Consider the following 20,796-nt stretch of genomic DNA (forward strand, 5'->3'; position numbering starts at 1 on the left):
CTTAGGCAGCAAAGTAATGTCTCTGCTTTTGAATATGCTGTCTAGGTTGGTCATAACTTTTCTTCCAAGGAGTAAGCGTCTTTCAATTTCATGGCTGCAGTCACCATCTGCAGTGATTTTGGAGCCCCCCAAAATAAAGTCTGACACCGTTTCCCCATCTATTTCCCATGAAGTGATGGGACCAGATGTCATGATCTTCGTTTTCTGAATGTTGAGCTTTAAGCCAGCTTTTTCACTCTCCTCTTTCACTTTCATCAAGAGGCTTTTTAGTTCCTCTTCACTTTCTGCCATAATATTGGCCATATGTTTATCCTCTTTGGAGAAATGACTATTCAGGTCTTCTGCCCACTTTTTCAGTGGGTTGTTTGTTTTAATGCTATTAAATTTTGGAGACTAATACCTTATTAGTCACATCATTTGCAAATATTTTCTCCCAATCTGTGAGTTGTCTTTTCATTTTGTTTTTTATTTCCTTTGTTGTGCAAAAGCTTTTGAGTTTGACTAGGTCCCATTTGTTTATTTTTGCTTTTATTTCCATTTTTCTGGGAGATAGACTGAAAAAAGATGTTGCTGTGACTTATGTCAGAGAGCATTATGCCTATGTTTTCCCCTAGGAGTTTTATAGTAGCCAGTCTCAAATTTAGGTCTTTAATCCATTTTAAGCTTATTTTTGTATATGGAGTTAAGGAATGATCTAATTTTATTTTTTTTACATATGGTTGTCCAGTTTTACCAACAGCATTTGTTGAAGAGACTGTCTTTCCAACATTGTGTAGTCTTGCCCATTTTGTCATAGATTAATTGACCACAGGTGCTGCGCTTATTTCTGAGTTTTCTATCCTGATCCATTGATCTATATTTCTGTTTTTATGCCAGTGCCACACTATTTTGATGACTGTAGCTTTGTAGTATAGTCTGAAGTCAGGGAGCATGATTCCTCCAGCTCCATTTTTCTTTTCCAAGATTGCTTTGGCTATTTGGAGTCTTCTGTGTCTCTACAAATTTTAAGATTTTCTCTTCTAGTTCTGTGGAAAATACCATCAGTAATTTAATAGGGATTTGATTGAATCTGTAGAATGCTTTGGGTGGTATTGTCATTTTGACAATAATGATTCTTCCAATCCACAAACATGGTATATCTTTCCATCTAGTTGTCTTTTTTGATATCTTGCACCAGCATCTTATAGTTTTTGGAGTACAGGTCTTTTGCCTCCTTAGGTAGGCTTATTCCTAGATATTTCATTCCTTTTGATGCAGTGGTAAATGGAATTGCTTCTTCAATTTCTCTTTCCGATCTTTCATTGGTAGTGTATAGAAATACAACAGATTTCTGTGTATTAATTTCGTAACCTGCAACTTTACCAAACTCATTGATGAGTTCTATCTAGCAGTTTTCTGGTAGTATCTTTAGGATTTTCTGTGTGTAGGATCATGTTAGCTGCAAACAGTGACAGTTTAACTTCTTTTCTACTTTGGATTCCCTTTACTTCTTTTTCTTCTCTGCTGTAGCTAGGGCTTCCAAAACTATGTAGAATAAAAGTGGTGAAAAGAGGTGTCCTTGTCTTGTTCCTGATCTTACAGGGAATGGTTTCAGCTTTTCACCATTGAGTATGATGCTAGCTATAGGTTTTTCATATATGGCCTTTATTATGTTGAGGTATGTTGTACCCTCTATGCCCACTTTCTGGAAAGTTTTTATCATAAATGGGAGCTGAATTTTGTCAAAAGATTTTTCTGCATCTATTGAGATAATCATGTTTTTTATTCTTCAGTTTGTTGATGTGGTATATCATATTTACTTGTAGATGTTGAAAAATCCTTGCATCCTTGGGATGAATCCCACTTGATCGTGGTGTATGATCTTTTTAATGTATTGTAGAATACAGATTGCTGGTATTTTGTTGAGGAATTTTGCATCTATGTTCATAAGTGATATTGGCTTATAATTTTCTTTTTTTGTGGCATCTTTGTCTGGTTTTGGTATCAGGGTGATGGTTTCCTCATAAAATGAATTGAGATGTTTTTCCTTCCTCTGTGACTTTTTGCAGCAGTTTCAGAAGGATAGGTGCTAACTCTTCTCTAAACTTTGGATAAAATTTGCCTGTGAAGCCATCAGGTCCTGGACTTTTGTTTGTTAGGAGATTTTTAATCATGGTTTCAGTTTCAGTGCTTGTGATTGGTCTGTTCATATTTTCTGTTTCTTGCTGGTTCAGTCTGGATAGACTGTACCTTTCTGAGAATTTGCCCATTTCTTCCAGGTTGTACATTTTATTGGCATACAGTTGTTCCTAGTAGTCTCTTAGGATCCTTCGTAATTCTGTGGAGTCAGTTGTAACTTCTTTTTCATTTCTTATTTTATTGATTTGAGTCCTCTCCACCTTTTTCTTGATGAGTCTGGCTAAAGGTTTATCAATTTTGTTCATCTTTTCAAAGAACCAGCTTTTAGTTTCATTGATCCTCACAATTATTTTCTTTGTCTCAATTTCATTTATTTGTGCTCTGATCTTTATGATTTCCTTCCTTCTACTAACTGTAGGTTTTGTTTGTTCTCTCTCTAATTGTCTTAGGTGTTAGGCTGTGTATTTGAGATTTTGCTTGTTTCTTGAGGTAAGATTGTATGGCTGTACACTTCCCTGTTAGAACAGCTTTTGCTGCCTCCCATAAGTTTTGGACTATTGTGCTTTTGTTTTCATTTGTCTCTAGGTTTTTTTTGTCCTTTGATTTCTTTGGTGAACCAGCGGTTGTTTAGCAGCATATTGTTTAGTCACTGTGTGTTTGTATTTCTTAGAGTTTTGTGTTTTTGTATTGTAGTTTATTTCTAATTTCATAGCATTGTGATCAGAAAAGATACTTGATACAATTTCGATTTTCTTAAATTTACCAAGGCTCTTCTTGTGGCCCAGCATGTGGTCAATCTTAGAGAATGCTCCAAGTGAACTGGAGAAGAATGTGTAGGCTGCTGCTTTTGGACGGAATATTCTACAAATACCAGTTAAGTCCAGCTAGTCTAAAGTATCATTTAAGGCCTGCATTTCCTTATTAATTTTCTGTCTGGATGATCTGCCCATTGATGAAAGTGGAGTATTAAATGTTCCCACTATTATTACGTTACTGTTGATTTCTCCCTTTATGTGTGTTAGTATTTGCCTTACATATTGAGGTGCTCCTATGTTGGGTGCATATATATTTATAATTGTTATATCTTCTTGGATTGAACCCTTGATCATCATATAGTGTTGAAACTGTTTACCTCCAGTTGGGATCTGAACCTATCTGCTGGGACTCAAACCCAGCCAAAACCCTGCTTGGAACTTGAACCCACTTGGCTGGGACCCGAACCCAGCCAAAATCCTGCTTGGGACTCAAACCCAACCAAAACCCACAGTACCTGGTTTTGAGGCCTAATAAAGCTCAGATTCTTGATGTCTCATCACAGAAAGAATTCAGTGAAAGACAAAGTGATAGGTAAGAAATGGATTTACTCAGATTCAGAGAGAAGCACACTCTACAGAGAGAGTGTGAGCCACACAAAAGGTGAGTGAAAAGTGAAAGGGAAGTCGCTCAGTCGTGTCCGACTCTTCGCTACCCCGTGGACTGTAGCCTGCCAGGCTCCTCTGTCCATGGGATTCTCCAGGCAAGAATAATGGAGTGGGTTGCCATTTCCTTCTACAGGGGATCTTCCCAACCCAGGGATCGAATCCGGGTCTCCTGCATTGCAGGCAGACACTTGATCCTCTGAGCCACCAGGGAACATGTGGGTGGGTGTGGCTGCAAAATATGGTGTGGTTGGTTTTCATAGGCTGGGTAATTTCCTATGCTAATGAGTGGGAGGATTATCCCAGCTGTTTTGGGGAAGAGGCAGAGATTCCCAGCATTTGGGCCACCACCCACTCCTTGGTCTTTTAACGGTGCCCTGAACTGTCATGGCACCTCTGGGCGTGTCATTTCACTTGCTGATTGAGGACCAAGGTCAGGTCTTGTCTGCCATCTTGCTCCCATTCGATTCTAACCTGTTTATGCTGCATCCTTGGGCTGTGTCACTCATGCCCTGCCATTTTCCCTCCTGTACAGTGTCCTTCTTTGCCTTTTAAAACAGTCTTTGTTTTAGAGTCTATTTTGTCTGATATGAGTATTGCTACTCCAGCTTTCTTAGGATTTCCTTTTGTGTGACATACCTTTTCCCACTCCCTTACTCTCAGTCTGTAAGTGTCCATTGGTCTGAGGTAGGTCTCTTGTAGACAGCATATATATGGGTCTTGTTTTTGTACCCACCCCACCCACATGTTCCCTGGTGGCTCAGAGGATCAAGTGTCTGCCTGCAATGCAGGAGACCCAGATTCGATCCCTGGGTTGGGAAGATCCCTGGAGAAGGAAATGGCAACCCACTCCAGTATTCTTGCCTGGAGAATCCCATGGACAGAGGAGCCTGGTGGGCTACAGTCCACAGGGTCCCGAAGAGTCGGACACAACTGAGTGACTTCACTTTCACCTTCACCAGTCTATGTCTTTGGTTGGTGCACTTAATCCATTTACATTTAAAGTAATTAGAGATATGTATCATCCTGTCACCGTTTTGTTAATAGTTTCGGGTTTATTTTTGTAGCTCTATTCCTTCTCTTGTGTGTCCTGCCTAGAGAAGTTCCTTTGTTGTAAAACTGGTTGAGTGGTGCTGAATTCTCTTAACTCTTGTTTGTCTGAAAAGCTTTGATTTCTCCATTGAATTTGCTAAGATGTCTTGCTGGGTGGAGTATTCTTGGTTGTAGGTTCTTCCCTTTCATCACTTGGAATTTATTATGCCATTCCCTTCTGGCTTGTAGTGTTTCTGTTGAGAAGTAAGCTAGTATCCTATGGGATTTCCCTTGTGTGTTATTTGCCTTTCTTTTCCTTGTTGCTTTTAATATTTTATCTTTGTCTTTTAGATTTTCTCAGTTTGATTACCATGTGTCTCCGTGTGTCCTCCCTGGGTTTATGCTGCCTGGGACTCCTGTGCTCCTGGCTGACTATTCCCTTTTCTGTGTTCAGGAAGTTTTCAGCTATCATCTGTTCCAATCTTCTCTTGGGTCCTTTCTCTCTTTTCCTTCTGGGACCCCTATAATGCAAATCTTGGACAATATTTAGTGTTGTCCCAGAGGTCTCTTGGGCTGTCTTCGCTTCTTTTCATTCTTCTGTGATCTGTTTTGCAGTATTAATTTCCACCATTCTGTCTTCCAGGTCACTTATCTGTTCTTCTGCCTCAGTTCTGCTGTTGATTCTTTCTAGTGTATTGTTCATCTCTGTTTGTTTGTTCTTTAGTTCTTTTAGGTCTTTGGTAAACATTTCTTATATCTTTTCCATTGTTACTCTGAGATCCTAGATCATCTTCACTATCATTATTCTGAATTCTTTTTCTGGAAGGTTGCCTATCTCCACTTCATTTAGTTGTTTTTCTAGGGATTTATCTTGTTTCTTCATCTGGGACATAATCCTATTTCTTTTCATTTTGGGTAGCTTTCTGTGATTGTGGTATTAATTATGGAGGCTGACGGGGTCGTAGTTCTTATTTCTTCTGTCTGTCCTCTGGTGGATGAGGATAAGCTCAGTTCAGTCGCTCAGTCGTGTCCGACTCTTTGAGACCCCATGAATTGCAGCACGCCAGGCCTCCCTGTCCATCACCAACTCCCGGAGTTCACTCAGACTCGCATCCATTGAGTCAGTGATGCCATCCAGCCATCTCATCCTCGGTCATCCCCTTCTCCTCCTGCCCCCAATCCCTCCTAGCATTAAAGTTTTTTCCAATGAGTCAACTCTTTGCATGAGGTGGCCAAAGTACTGGAGTTTCAGCTTTAGCATCATTCCTTCCAAAGAAATCCCAGGGCTGATCTCCTTCAGAATGGACTGGTTGGGTCTCCTTGCAGTCCAAGGGAGTCTCAAGAGTCTTCTCCAACACCACAGTTCAAAAGGATCAATTCTTCAGCACTCAGCTTTCCTCACAGTCCAATTCTCACATCCATACATGACTGCTGGAAAAACCATAGCCTTGACTAGACGGACCTTAGTCGGCAAAGTAATGTCTCTGCTTTTGAATATGCTATCTAGGTTGGTCATAACTTTTCTTCCAAGGAGTAAGCGTCTTTTAATTTCATGGCTGCAATCACCATCTGCAGTGATTTTGGAGCCCAAAAAAATAAAGTCTGACACTGTTTCCACTGTTTCCCCATCTATTTCCCATGAAGTGATGGGACCAGATGACATGATCTTCGTTTTCTGAATGTTGAGCTTTAAGCCAACTTTTTCACTCTCCTCTTTCACTTTCATCAAGAGGCTTATTAGCTGCTCTTCACTTTCTGCCATAAGGGTGGTGTCATCTGCATATCTGAGGTGATTGATATTTCTCCCAGTAATCTTGATTCCAGCTTGTGTTTCTTCCAGTCCAGCGTTTCTCATGATGCACTCTGCATAGAAGTTAAATAAGCAGGGTGACAATATACAGCTTTGACATACTCCTTTTCCTATTTGGAACCAGTCTGTTGTTCCATGTCCAGTTCTAACTGTTGCTTCCTGGCCTGCATACAGACTTCTCAAGAGGCAGGTCAGGTGGTCTGGTATTCCCATCTCTCTCAGAATTTCCCACAGTTTATTGTGATCCACACAGTCAAAGGCTTTGGCATAGTCAATAAAGCAGAAATAGACGTTTTTCTGGAACTCTCTTGCTTTTTCCATGATCCAGCGGATGTTGGCAATTTGACCTCTGGTTCCTCTGCCTTTTCTAGAACCAACTTGAACATCAGGAAGTTCACGGTTCACATATTGCTGAAGCCTGGCTTGGAGAATTTTGAGCATTACTTGACTGGCGTGTGAGATGAGTGCAATTGTGCAGTAGTTTGAGCATTCTTTGGCATTGCCTTTCTTTGAGATTGGAATGGAAACTGACCTTTTCCAGTCCTGTGGCAACTGCTGAGACTTCCAAATTTGCTGGCATATTGGGTGCAGCACTTTCGCAGCATCATCTTTCAGGATTTGAAACAGCTCCACTGGAATTCCATCACCTCCACTAGCTTTGTTCATAGTGATGCTTTCTAAGGCCCACTTGACTTCACATTCCAGGATGTCTGGCTCTAGATTAGTGATCACACCATCATGATTATCTGGGTCATGAAGATCTTTCTTGTACAGTTCTTCTGTGTATTCTTGCCACCTCTTCTTAATATCTTCTGCTTCCGTTAGGTCCATACCATTTCTGTCCTTTATTGAGCCCATATTTGTATGAAATGTTCCCTTGGTATCTCTAATTTTCTTGAAGAGATCTCTAGTCTTTCCCATTCTGTTGTTTTCTTCTATTTCTTTGCATTGATCGCTGAAGAAGGCTTTCTTATCTCTTCTTGCTATTCTTTGGAACTCTGCATTCAGATGCTTATATCTTTCCTTTTCTCCTTGGCTTTTCGCCTCTCTTCTTTTCACAGCTATTTGTAAGGCCTCCCCAGACAGCCATTTAGGCTTTTGTAAACTTCCTGATGGGAGGGACTGACTGGGGGGTGGCGTGGGGGGGAAACTGGGTCTTGCTTGGAGGGTAGGGCTGTGCTCTGCTGCTGCTGCTAATTCGCTTCGGTCTTGTCTGACTCTGTGCGACCCCGTAGATGGCAGCCCACCAGGCTCCCCCGTCCCTGGGATTCTCCAGACAAGAACACTGGAGTGGGTTGCCATTTCCTTCTCCAATGCATGAGAGTGAAAAGTGAAAGTGAAGTTGGTCAGTCGTGTCTGACTCTTCATGACCCCATGGACTGTAGCCCACCAGGCTCCTCCAACCATGGGATTTTCCAGGCAAGAGTACTGGAGTGGGGTGCCATTGCCTTCTCCAGGCTGTGCTCAGTAAAACTTTAATTCAGTTCTCTGCTGATGGGTGGGGCTGTACTCCCTCCCTGTTAGTTTGGCCTGAGGTAACCCAGTCCTGGAGTTTATTGGCTGTTGGTGACCTCCAAGAGGACTTATGCCAAGATACATCTCCTAGGACTGCTGCTGCCAGTGCCCCTGTCCCCATGGTGGGCCACTGTCAAGCCATGCCTCCGGGGAGACCCTCAGACACTCACAGGTAGGTCTGTCTCAGTCTCCTGTGGGGTCACTGACCCTTTTCCTTGGGTCCTGGTGCACACAAGATTTTGTTTGTGCCCTCCAAGAGTGGAGTCTCTGTTTCCCCCAGTCCCATGAAACTCCTGTAATTAAATCCCTCTGGCCTTCAACGTCAGCTTCTCTGGGGATTTCCAGTCCCTTGGCCAGAACCCCAGCATCTTGACAATGGTACAAGAACCTCTTTGATATTATTGTTCTCCGATTTGTGGGTCACCTACTCGGCAGGTATAGGATTTTGTTTTGTTGTCATTGTTACCATTTTGTTACAGCTTCTCCTTTGTGCTTGGATGGGTTTATCTTTTTTGGTGGGTTTTAGTGTCTTCCTGCTGATGGTGGTTCAACAGCTAGTTGCAGTTTTGGTGCTCTGGCAGAAGATGAGTGCACATCCTTCTGCTCTGCCATCTTGAACCAATCCTCCTACTCTTTCCTACTTTCTGCATCTAGTGGACTCTTATTCTGCCTTCAAGCCCAAACTAAAACCTTCCTTAAGTCCCAAGTACAGAACAAGCTGTTCTCATCCTGCCCACCTCACAGCACGTTGTACTTGCCCCCCAAAGTCTAGAAATCTGACTTCGCTCCCTGAAGGCACTAATTGTGTCTTATCAATCTTTACCTCTCCGTGCTTGTATAAAGGTCATTGCATTTTCTAATGAATAAATGCAGAAGAAACCCTTGAGTCCTCCATCGCTCTTCTCTCCCTCACACCCAATATCCAACCCATCAGCAGGTCCAGTCTAATTTATCTTCAGAATTATCCAGAGTTCAGCCCCTTCTCTCCACCTCCATCACTACCACCCTAGTCCAAGCCCCATCATATCCTGCCTGGACCCCACAGTAGCCTCCTATCTGGTTATCTTGAGTCCATTTTTAATCCATTCCACACACAGAAGCCCCATTGGCCTTTTAAAATATCAGTCTCCTGCTTGAGACCAACCTCTGGTTTCTATCACACTTAGAATAAAATTCAAACTCCTCACTGAAGCCCCATTGATTCAGATTTTCTCTCTTCTGCCTCCCAACTCTATTTATATGCCTCCATGCTGAGAGGGATTGGGGGTAAGCGGAGAAGGGGACGACACAGGATGAGATGGCTGGATGGCATCACTGACTCGATGGATGTGATTCCGAGTGAACTCCGGGAGTTGGTGATGGACAGGGAGGCCTGGCGTGCTGTGATTCATGGAGTCGCAAAGGGTCAGACACAACTGAGCGACTGGACTGAACTGAACTGAACATGCCAAACCCTCTCTTTGCTCTTGTTCTGTTCTTACTCACATGGCTTGCTCCTCAGCATTCAAGTCCCTGCTCAGTGTCACCTCACCACAGAGGCCTTCTCTGACCGTGCCTCCTTACTTAGTCATGTCTGACTCTGTGTGACCCCATGGGCTGTAGCCCGCCTCCTGTGGAAATTTTCAGGCAAGAATAATGGAGTGGTTAGCCATATCCTACCCCAGGGGATCTTCCCAACCCAAAGATTAAACCCATGTCTCCTGCATTGGCAGGCGGATTCTTTACCACTGTTCCACCGGGGAAGCTCCTTCTCTGACCACCTTATCTTAAATAGCACCCAAATTTCTCCCCTTGCCTAACCTTACTTTTCTGCATTGTACTGGTTCATACCAGATTTGTTACTGTTGCCTATTTGTGTATCAATTTTCTGTCTCTTCTACTCTAAAAGTAAAGTCTATGAAGACAGGATATTGCTTTCCTCACAGGTGCTATTTTCAGGGCATAGATCTGCGTAACATAAACATTTGTTCAGTGAAAAGTTCCCCCAGGCGTCTGCTGAAGGTGGCAGTGGAGCGGGTCTGGTGCTTGATGGCTGAGGCCATCTCCTGGGCCACAGGCACCCATCGTGGCCAAGAAGGTCCTCTGGGTGGGAAGGCATGGTCATGTGCTGAGTGGGCATGAACATCGTTTCTGGCAGTTTCTCAGAAACAAGCTAAAGAGCCTGGCCCTCCTCTGAAAGTGTATGAACATCAGCTGGTCCCTGGGCCCCTCCCTCTTCCAGCCCCATTCTCATTCCTTGGTGGATGAAGGAGGCATGCCACCCACAAAACCAAGCAACCTGACCTGCCCTGACCTCTGTGGTGCTGGATAAGATCCCTCAACCCCTGACAAGAGAAAACAGGTGGTCATTCTGCTGCCCTCCAGACTGTGTGTCTGGAAGCTTTGTGAAAGTTTGTCCACACAGGGTGCCAGGACAGGCAGGTTGGCTGGGAGTATGGAGGTGGTAGCATCTGGAGGAGAAGGGGAGGATGGCTAGGTTTCTTTACTGGAGGAAAGACCAGCTCATGAGTCTACAGGAAAAGGCTGAAAGGAATGTGGAGAAGAAAATCGGTCCATCCACAGAGACCCTCAAGACCCAGGGACTCCTGGGCTGAACGCAATAATGGCAGTCTATGCCTCTTGCCTGGTCTGCCCTTCACCCAGCACCATCCTGGGATGTGGGGACCTGAGGACAGCCATCCAGGGGCCACAGGCAGCCTGGGGCTTAGTAGGCTAGGGTCACAGAAAAGGCTTGGTTATTGTTCCTGATGAAGAAAGACCTTTTTTTTAAAAAGTTACTTTAAACACCCCTAAGAGCTGTGCAGGCATACATTGTCTGTGACCTACTTGTTCATGAGGGAGTTTTAGAAAATCAGTGGTAGGAACTAGTTACTTCAGTTTTAGTATTTGCACAAGTGAGCTGTAAAACCATCATTGGAGGGGAAACCTGCATTGTGAATGGGACATCTGTTTGAAACTTCCCACATGGAGGTATACCGTCCTCAGCGGCTGTTAGAATGTAGGGAAATGCTTGTGGGGATGGAGGCTGGTGTGGTACCAAGGTATGCCAAGATATGCACCCAAGTGGCTACAGACATAGCCATTGCTGTTGCTGTGTATTCATGATCAGAAGTGAATACATTATTTTTAAATTATTTTAATAATTTATCTTTTAAAGAAAAAGGGTGAATAGAGCAGCTGGCCTAGAGAGAGAGATGAGTGGGAGGACAGTGCTTTGTCTGTGTATAGTCTGATGAAATATGACAGCGAAATTGGATGACTGGAGACACAGAGCTTTGCTTCCACAACTACATGTTCTTTTAAACAGCCAGAATTGTTAAGGGACTTTGTTCCCTGGGGGCAAATTTATGAGGATACAGCTGCACATCACTTGTGGGGCCTCACAGTCTAGAAGTGAGTTAATGTGATGCCTGAGTCTTTCCTGTGCATGGCATAGGCAGAGGAAAGGATTATGGAGAAAAGCTCGTTTGGGTACCACAGAGGTGTGGATTTAGCTAGAGTACAGGAGCATCCTCTGAGTAGCTCATTTCCACTTCTTGCCTCTTTAGTGAGAGGCAGCTATTACTGTTTCCATCATTTCTCCCATGAAATAGGTACATTATGATGGATCATTCTCATCCCTTCTTTCCACTCTCTGCCACTTTAGACAGGGAATGTATCTCTGTGACGAAGAACATGACTCCAGAAAAGCTGGGATATTAAAGATGCCTTCTGAAGATTAAAGTAAAATCTCTTTAATTAAGATTCCACTGTCTGAATTCAGAATTCATGATCAGTTTCATTAGGCTGAGAGTTAACTTAGCTCAGTGGTGAGGGAGGGAGGGAAGTTACTAAGCAAATTAGTGGTGGAAACAGTATTTGCAAAAGGTGTAACCAGTTTAAAAAGATTTCTTTCCATAAGGTGTAAAAAGTTTATCAACACTATTAATTTTTTAACATTTTTAAACTGAGGTTTAATTTGCATATAGTAAAAATCACCAGTTTAGGGTGCAATTCTACCAGTTTGAAAAACCCATCCAGTTATATATAGTCACTGTCATAGGCAAGATACAGAACAACTCCATAGTCTCCCCAAACTCTTTCATTTTCCACTGGGGTCAAGCCTCTTTAAACCCCCAGCCCCTGGAAACCACTAATCAGTTTTCAATCCCTTTCGTTTTGTGCCTTAGAACATAATATGTAAAAGGAATCATACATACGATCAGCTTTTTGAAGCTGACTTATTTCACTTAAAATTTGAGTTAACTTTGTTATTGGGTATATCAGTATTAATAGGGACGGGGGAGCCTGGTGGGCTGCCGTCTATAGGGTCGCACAGAGTCAGACGCGACTGAAGCGACTTAGCAGCAGCAGCAGCAGTTTGTTCCATTGTATAGCTGAGTATTGTCTCCCTGCAGCACAGTGTGTTTACCCAGTGATCATTGATGGACATTTGGGTTGTTTCCAGTTTGGGGTGGATAAAAATACAGCTACCATAAAAATTTACCTTTAACAGGAAATAGTCAATTACGGGCTTCCCTGTTGGCTCAGACAGTAAAGAGTCCACCTGCAATGCAGGAGACCTGGGTTCAATCCCTGGGTCGGGAAGATCTCCTGGAAAAGGGAATGGTAACCCACTCAGTATTCTTGCCTGGAGCATTCCATGGACAGAGGAGCCTAGTGGGCTATAGTCCAGGGGCTCACAAAGAGTTGGACACGAATAATATTATAATAACTTTGTATGGTATGTTACCTATAAAAATGTACAATCACTATGTTATACATCTGAAGCTAATATAACATTCTAAGTCAACTATACTTGAATTTTTAAAAAAATTTGCACTACTCAGATTTTTGTTTGAACATTAACTTGTGTAGATATATCACAGTGAGATTGCTGAGTTATACAGGAAGTACATGGTTGACTTTCTGAGAAACCTCCAAACTGATTTCTAAGGGGGCTGTTGCTCTTTTCTTTTCCAACAAAAATAGGTGAGAGTTCCAGTTGCTTCACATCCCTGCATTATTTTCTATTTGTTTGTTTTTTTCAGTTTTAGCCATATTAGAAGATGTGTCATGGTATCTCATTGTAGTTTTTTTTAATTTGGAGTTTGCCGTTAATGAGGTTGGCTATCTTTTTATCTGCTTATTTGCCATTTATACGTCATCTTTGATGACATGATAATGCATATCTTTTGTCCATGTATTTTATTTTTCTTAACTTTTGATTTTATATTGGAGTATGGTTGATTTCCAATGTTGTGTTAGTTTCTGGTGTATAGCAAAGAGATTCATTTATTCACTCACATATATCCATTTTTTTTTTCAAATTATTTTCCAATATAGGTTATAACAGAATATTGAATAGAATCCCCTGTGTGATAGAGTAGGGCCTTGTTGATTATTTGTTTTATATATATTCAGTTCAGTTCAGTTCAGTTCAGTCGCTCAGTCGTGTCCGACTCTTTGCGACCCCATGAATCGCAGCATGCCAGGCCTCCCTGTCCATCACCATCTCCCGGAGTTCACTCAAATTCACGTCCATTGAGTCCGTGATGCCATCCAGCCATCTCATCCTCGGTCGTCCCCTTCTCCTACTGCCCCCAATCCCTCCCAGCATCAGAGTCTTTTCCAATGAGTCAACTCTTCGCATGAGGTGGCCAAAGTACTGGAGTTTCAGCTTCAGCATCATTCCCTCCAAAGAAATCCCAGGGTCGAGCTCCTTCAGAATGGACTGGTTGGATCTCCTTGGAGTCCAAGGGACTCTCAAGAGTCTTCTCCAACACCACAGTTCAAAAGCATCAATTCTTTGGCGCTCAGCTTTCTTCACAGTCCAACTCTCACATCCATACATGACCACAGGAAAAACCATAGCCTTGACTAGACGGACCTTAGTCGCCAAAGTAATGTCCCTGCTTTTGAATATGCTATCTAGGTTGGTCATAACTTTTCTTCCAAGGAGTAAGCGTCTTTTAATTTCATGGCTGCAGTCACCATCTGCAGTGATTTTGGAGCCCAAAAAAATAAAGTCTGACGCTGTTTCCCCATCTATTTCCCATGAAGTGATGGGACCGGATGTCATGATCTTCATTTTCTGAATGTTGAGCTTTAAGCCAACTTTTTTGCTCTCTTCTTTCACTTTCATCAAGAGGCTTTTTAGCTCCTCTTCACTTACTGGGTGTGTATTAAGTCTAACCTCCTACCTTGTTATTATTGTTGTTCGGTTGCTCAGTCATGTCCACCTCTTTGCGACCCCCATGAACTGCAGCACGCCGGGCTTCCTGTCCTTCACTATCTCCTGAAGCTTGCTCAGACTTGCGTCCGTTGAGTCAGTAATGCCATCCAACCATCTCATCCTCTGTCGTCCCCTTTTCCTCCTGCCCTCAAACTTTCCCAGCATCAGGGTCTTTTCCAATAAGTTGGCTCCTCACATCAGGAGGCGAAAGTACTGGAGCTTCAGCTTCAGCATCAATCTTTCCAATGAACATTCTGGGGTGTGTTTCTTTTAGGATTGACTGGTTTGATCTCCTTGACGTCCAAGGGACTCTCAAGAGTCTTCTCCAGCACCACAGTTAGAAAGCATCAATTCTTTGGCGCTTAGCCTTCTTTATGGTCCAACTCTCACACCCATACATGACTACTGGAAATACCATAGCTTTGACTAGACGGACCTTTGTTGGCAAAGTCTGACATCTCTACTTTTTAATATGCTATCTAGGTTTGTCATAGCTTTTCCTCCAAGGAGCAAGTGTCTTTTAATTTTGAGGCTGCAGTCACCGTCTGCAGTGATTTTGGAGCCCAGGAAAGTAGAGTCTTTCACTTTTTCCCCATCTATTTTCCAAGAAGTGTTGGGACCGGATGCCATGATCTTTGTTTTTTTGAATGTTCAGTTTTAAGCCAGCTTTTTTCACTCTTCTCTTTCACCTTCATGAAGAGGCTTTAGTTCCTCCTCACTTTGTGCCATAAGGGTGGTGTCATCTACATATCAGAGGTTATTGATATTTCTCCCGGAAGTCTTGATTCCAGCTTATGCTTCATCCAGCCTGACATTTCACATAATGTACTATGCATATAAATTAAATAAGCAGGGTGACATTATACAGCCTTGATGAACTCCTTTCCCTAATTTTGAACCAGTCCATTGTTCCATGTCTGGTTCTAACTGTTGCTTCTTGTCCTATTTACAAGTTTCTCAGGAGGCAGGTGAGGTGGTCTGGTATTCCCATTTCGTTAAGAATTCTCCACATTTTGTTGTGATCCACACAGTCAAAGGCTTTAGTGTAGTCAGTGAAGCAGAAGTAGATGTTTTTTGGAATACTGTTGCTTTTTCTGTGATCCAGTGAATGTTGGCAATTTGACCTCAAGTTTCTCTGCCTTTTCTAAATCCAGTTTGTACATCTGGAAGTTCTCAGTTCACATACTGTTGAAGGATTTTGAGCATTATCTTGCTAGAATGTAAAATGAGCACAGTTATATGGTAGTATGAACATTCTTTGGCATTGCCCTACTTTGGGATTGGAATGAAAACTGACCTTTTCCAGTCCTTTGGCCAATGCTGAGTTTTCCAAATTTGTTGGCATATTGAGTGCAGCACTTTAACAGCATCATCTTTTAGGATTTGAAATAGCTCAGCTGGAATTCCATCACCTCCACTAGCTTTGTTCTTACTAATGCTTTGTAAGGCCCACTTGACTTCACACTCCAGAATGTCTGGCTCTAGGTGAGTGACCACACCGTCGTGGTTATCCAGGTCATCATATAAGTCCTTTTTGTATAGTTCTGTGTGTTGTTGCCACCTCTTCTTAATCTCTCTGCTTCTGTTCAGTCCTTCCCATTTCTTTCCTTTATTATGCCCATCTTTGCATGAAATGTCCTCTTGGCATCTCCAATTTTCTTGAAGAGATAGCCTACTTTATCCTTCCCTGAAACTTATCCCCTTAAGTAACCATAACTTTGTTTTTGAAAGCTGTGAGTCCATTTCTGCTTTGTAAATAAGTTCGTTTATATCTATTATTGTTGTTTAGTCTCTCAGTCTTGTCCACCTCTTTTGCAACCCCATGGACTGTAGCCTGCCAGCCGCCTCTGTCCATGGTATTTCCCAGGCAAGAATACTGGATGGGTTGCCATTTCCTTCTCCAAGGGGTCTTCCCAACCCAGGGATTGAACTCAGATCTCCTACATTGCAGGTCGCCAGGGAAGCCATCTATTATTAGATTCCACCTATAATTTATATCATACAGTATTTTCCTTTCTCTGACCTATTTCACTGAGTATGATCACCTCCAGGTCCAGCCATGTTGTTATGAATGGCATTATTTCATTCTTTTTATGGCTGAGTGACATCCACTTCCATACATGTACCACACCTTCTCCATCCGCCTATCCATGGACACTTTCGTTGCTTTTTTGTCCTGGCTATTGTAGATAGGGCTGGAATCAATGTTGGGGCACGTGTGTCTTTTTGAATTCTGGTTCTCTCAGATATGGTATTTGGGATCATGTGATAGCTCTATTTTTAGTTTGTTTATTTTGCGGAACATCCATACTGTTCTCCATAGAGCCTTTTCCCAATTTACATTCCCACCAACAGTGTAGGGTGGTACCCTTTTGCCCATGCCCTCCACAGCATTTATTCTTTGTAGACTTTTTGATGATGACCACTCGATTTGTGCCAATGATACCTCACTGTAGTTTTGACTTGCATTTCTCTAATAGTAAGTAATGTTAAGCATCTTTTCATATGTTAAAAAAAATGGTGTGAATACAGTTTGTCTTCAAATTGCCTTCTTGAAAGCCTGCTTTCTTCTGAATTCTCTTTTGATTACTTACTCCAGTACATTTCTTGAGGGATACTGTCACTAACAGCCCTTCAGGCCTTGTGAATATGTGTGTTAAGTTGCTTCAGTCGTGTCCGACTTTTCATGACCCCATGGACTGTAGCCCACCAAGTTTCTCTGTCCCTGGAGTGGGTTGCCATTTGTGAAGTTGCCAAAATCACTGGTTTTAAGGTTGTTTCTACCAGAAATGGCCACAAGGTGGCAGGGTTTCTTCATGCCCAAATCTGGTTCTTCTGGCAACGGGAGCCTTCATGAAAGGTCTCTTCCTGGATGTAAATGAGAGGGGAATGTGCCAGGAAAAAAACACCCAAGAGCTGGTGTATTATTACTTCTTCCCCATTACCCTTCTGAAGAAGGCAATGGCATCTCACTGCAGTACTCTTGCCTGGAAGATCCCATGGACGGAGGAGCCTGGTGGGCTGCAGTCCATTGGGTCGCTAAGAGTCTGACACGACTGACCGACTTCACTTTCGCTTTTCACTTTCATGCATTGGAGAAGGAAATGGCAACCCACTCCAGTGTTCTTGCCTGGAGAATCTCAGGGACAGGGGTGGCTGGTGGAGCCTGCCGTCTATGGGGTCGCACAGAGTAGGATACAACTGAAGCGATTTAGCAGCAGCAGCAGCAGCATTACCCTTCACACCCAGAAAAATCCCAACCCATGCAAAAGCACACTACTGAGGGTGCTGTGGTCCGAAGCTCGGGCAACTCGAAAGGAGGAGACTGGAGGTGCAAACCCCAGCACTAGCACACATGGAGAACAGGTGACTCCTCAAAGGACCTGCAACCCAGAGGGTCCATCATCCTTTGGGTGCACTGACCTTGGCTTAGTTGTCGGATGGCCCTGAGGACCATGGTCCCGTGCAGAAGAACCAGGCACTTTGGGTCCAAGAGGGTTCCTTTGCTGGCACATCCTTCCCAGCTCCCTCAGCCTGAGGACCCTAGCCAGCCCAGCTCCAGGGATGTACCACCAACACCAAACACCCATGTGTAAGGGGAATATTGTAGGCATTCTTCCTGTTCATATAGTTTCATTTATTTTTTAGTTAATATTGGAGTACAGTTGAATAACAATGTTGCATTTCTTTTGGACATGAACCAGATTCATTTGGTTATACACAGGGGTACATCTACTCTTTTTTAGATTCTTGTTCTAGATAGCATCTTCCAGGGTGTTCAGTGGAGTTCCTTCTTGTGCTATGCTTAGTTGCTCAGTCATGTCCAGCTCTTTGCAATCCCATGGACTATAGCCCACCAGCATCCTCTGTTCATGGGATTCTCAAAGCAAGAATACTGGAGTGGGTTGCCTTCTCCAGGGGATCTTCCCAACCCAGGGATCAAACCCAGGTCCCCCACATTGCAGATGGAATTTTCACCAGCTGAGCCACCAGGGAAGCCCTTCTTAATTGCCTATTTTAGAGGTATCTGTGTTCATATGTTAGTCCCAGTGTGCTGATTTATCCTTCTTCCCCACTTTTCCCCTTTGACAACCATAAGTTTCTTTTCTAAGACTGTCAGTATGTTTCTGTTTTGTAAAATCATGTGTTTCTTTACATTTTTAGATTCCGCCTCAAGGTGGTAGAATCATATGTGATTGTCTTTATCTGACGTCCTTCCAGTAGGATGATAATCTCTGTGTCCGCCAGTGTTGTTGCAAATGGGACTATATTCTTTTTTATGGCTGAGCCACATTCCCTGTATTTAAGTGCCACATCTTCTTTATGATTTCACCTGCTGATAGAAAGTCTGGTGGCTTCCAGGTCTTCGTTAATGAAAGTAGGGTTGCAGTGACCTTGGGGTTCATCTGTCTTCTGCCTTAGGGTTTTTGTTAGGTGTTTGCCCAGAGATGGGATTGAGGACCCTGTGGCAGCTCTCATCTCAGTTTTAAAGGAAGCTCCACTCCATGATGTCCTTCATAGAGGCTCTTACCAGGTAGCCTTCCCAGCCACAGCACAGGAGAGTTCTTTCTCCACACCCTCCCCAACATTTACTGCTTGTAGACTTTTCTGTGATGGCTGCTTGGACTGATGCAGGGTGGTGCCTTACTGTAGTTCTCACTTACATGTCTCCATTCATGAGCAATGCTGAGCATCTTTCCATGTCCTATACATAGGGGGGAAAAATTTTTTTTTTTTGAGGCAAATTGAAATGGCTTCTCTCTTGAAATGGGTTTCCTGAAAGTTGACTGTGTTTCGATTTTTTTTCAATTACCTACCACAGCACATTTCTTGAGAGCAGTTTTCATTAAGAACCAGCCGGCCTTGTGAATGCCATTCCGCAAACACTGGTTTTAAAGTGGCAGTTATAGGAAATGGCCACCAGGTGGCAGAATTTCACCTTCCCCCCAGCTGGTTACAGGGGCAAGGGGCAGATGAGGGAAAGGCCTGCTCCTGGGTTGTAAATGAGAGCCGAATGTGCCAGAAAACACACACCCACGACTTGTGTCTCACCACTTCCACTCTCTTACACTCCACCCCGCCCCCCCCAAAATATCCCAGTCCCTACAAAAACCCTGTGATGAGAGTGCTGTCAAAAAGGCTAGGGGTAGGAACGCCGGCACCAGGAAACACGGAGACCAGGTGACTCCTCAAAGCCTTAAAACCAGAGGGTCCCTCACCCTTTGGGTGCAGTTGTCCGATAGTTGTCCCACCTGGATCTTCAGACTGTGGTCCCGTGCAAAGGGACCAGACTCCACGGGTCCAGGGTGTTCCTTTCCTGGCACATTGTGCCTGTTCCTTCAACTTTGAGACAGTCGGTCTTAGAATGCTAACCAACTCGGGCTCCATGGAGGTCCCACCAGCCGATCACCCAGGCATGAGGGGAATATAGCAGGCATCCTTCCGGTTTATATTTTCATTTCGTTTTTGTATTTATTGGAATACACCTGATTAACAACATTGTACTTGTTTTTGGCGCCAAGCAGCTCAATTCAGTTTTACATATGGATGCATCTGCTCACTTTTGCCGCCTTTTCCCAGATAGTTTCTTCCAGAGTGTTGGATCGAGTTCCCTGTGCTGGACAGGAGGTCCTTGTTGATTACCTATTACAGTACCAGTGTTCATAGATTTATCCCATGTGCTAATTTACCCCTCCCCAGCACCCTTCCCTCTGGTCACCGTAAGTTTCTGAGTCTGAGTGTGTTTCTGTTTTGTAAATTTGTGTATTTCTGTACATTTGTGGATTCCACCCCAATGTGGTATCATATGCCGTCTTTAACCTGCTTGCCATAGTATGCTCATCTCCAGATCCATCTATGTGTAGGAAGTGACATTACTCTATTCGTTTTCTCGTCTGAGCAATATTCCCCTGGATGCATGTGCTACACCGTCTGTACCCATTCCTTTGCTGGTAGACAGGGTGGTGGCTTTCAAGTCTGGACTGTTGAAGGTACTGCTGATATGACATTGGGGTACATGTGTCTTTTGACTTAGGATATTCCTCAGGTATATGCCCAGGAGTGGAATTGTGGATCATGTGGTAGCTCTCATTTCGTTTTCTAAGCAACCTCCATAGTATCCTTCGTAGTGGCTGTTACCAAGTTACACTCTCACCCAGAGCACAGGACAGTTCTTTTTCTCCACACCCTGCCCCCAACATGTATTACTTGTAGACTTTTCTCTGATGGCCACTTGGACTGGTGCAAGGTGGTTCCTCGCAGTTTTGATTTACATTTCTCTGATAATGAGCAATGTTGAGCATCTTTCCATGGCCTTTTTATATTAAAAAAAAAACAAAACAAAATATTTTTGAGAAAAATTGAAATGGCTTCTCTCTTGAAATGGGTTTCTTGAAAGTTGGCTGTGCTTTGAAATTTCTTTCCATTACCTACCTCAGCACATTTCTGGAGGGGAGTTTCCATCAGCAGCCTTGTGAATGCAATTCCCCTAAGCACTGGTTTTACAGCTGTAGTTACGGGGAATGACAACGAGGCGGCGGGATTTCTTCCTGCTCACCTCTGGCTGCTCTGGCAAGGGGGAGATGAGGGAAAGTCTTGGGTTATAGATGAAAGCAATATGTGCCAACACGTGTACCCAGGGCTTCTGTCTCACCATTTCTACCCCCTTACCCTTCATCCAGGGTAAATCC

General features: G+C 43.4%; 1 protein-coding gene across 1 annotated transcript in view; it reads left to right on the forward strand.

Annotated features, from left to right (window-relative positions):
• MAGI2 (membrane associated guanylate kinase, WW and PDZ domain containing 2) overlaps positions 1 to 20,796 on the forward strand; it is a 1,481,671-nt gene that overhangs the window by 1,445,744 nt on the left and 15,131 nt on the right. The gene's annotated exons all lie outside the window — the stretch shown is intronic.

Source organism: Budorcas taxicolor, chromosome 4, assembly GCF_023091745.1.
Source record: "Budorcas taxicolor isolate Tak-1 chromosome 4, Takin1.1, whole genome shotgun sequence".
Lineage (NCBI taxonomy): Eukaryota > Metazoa > Chordata > Mammalia > Artiodactyla > Bovidae > Budorcas > Budorcas taxicolor.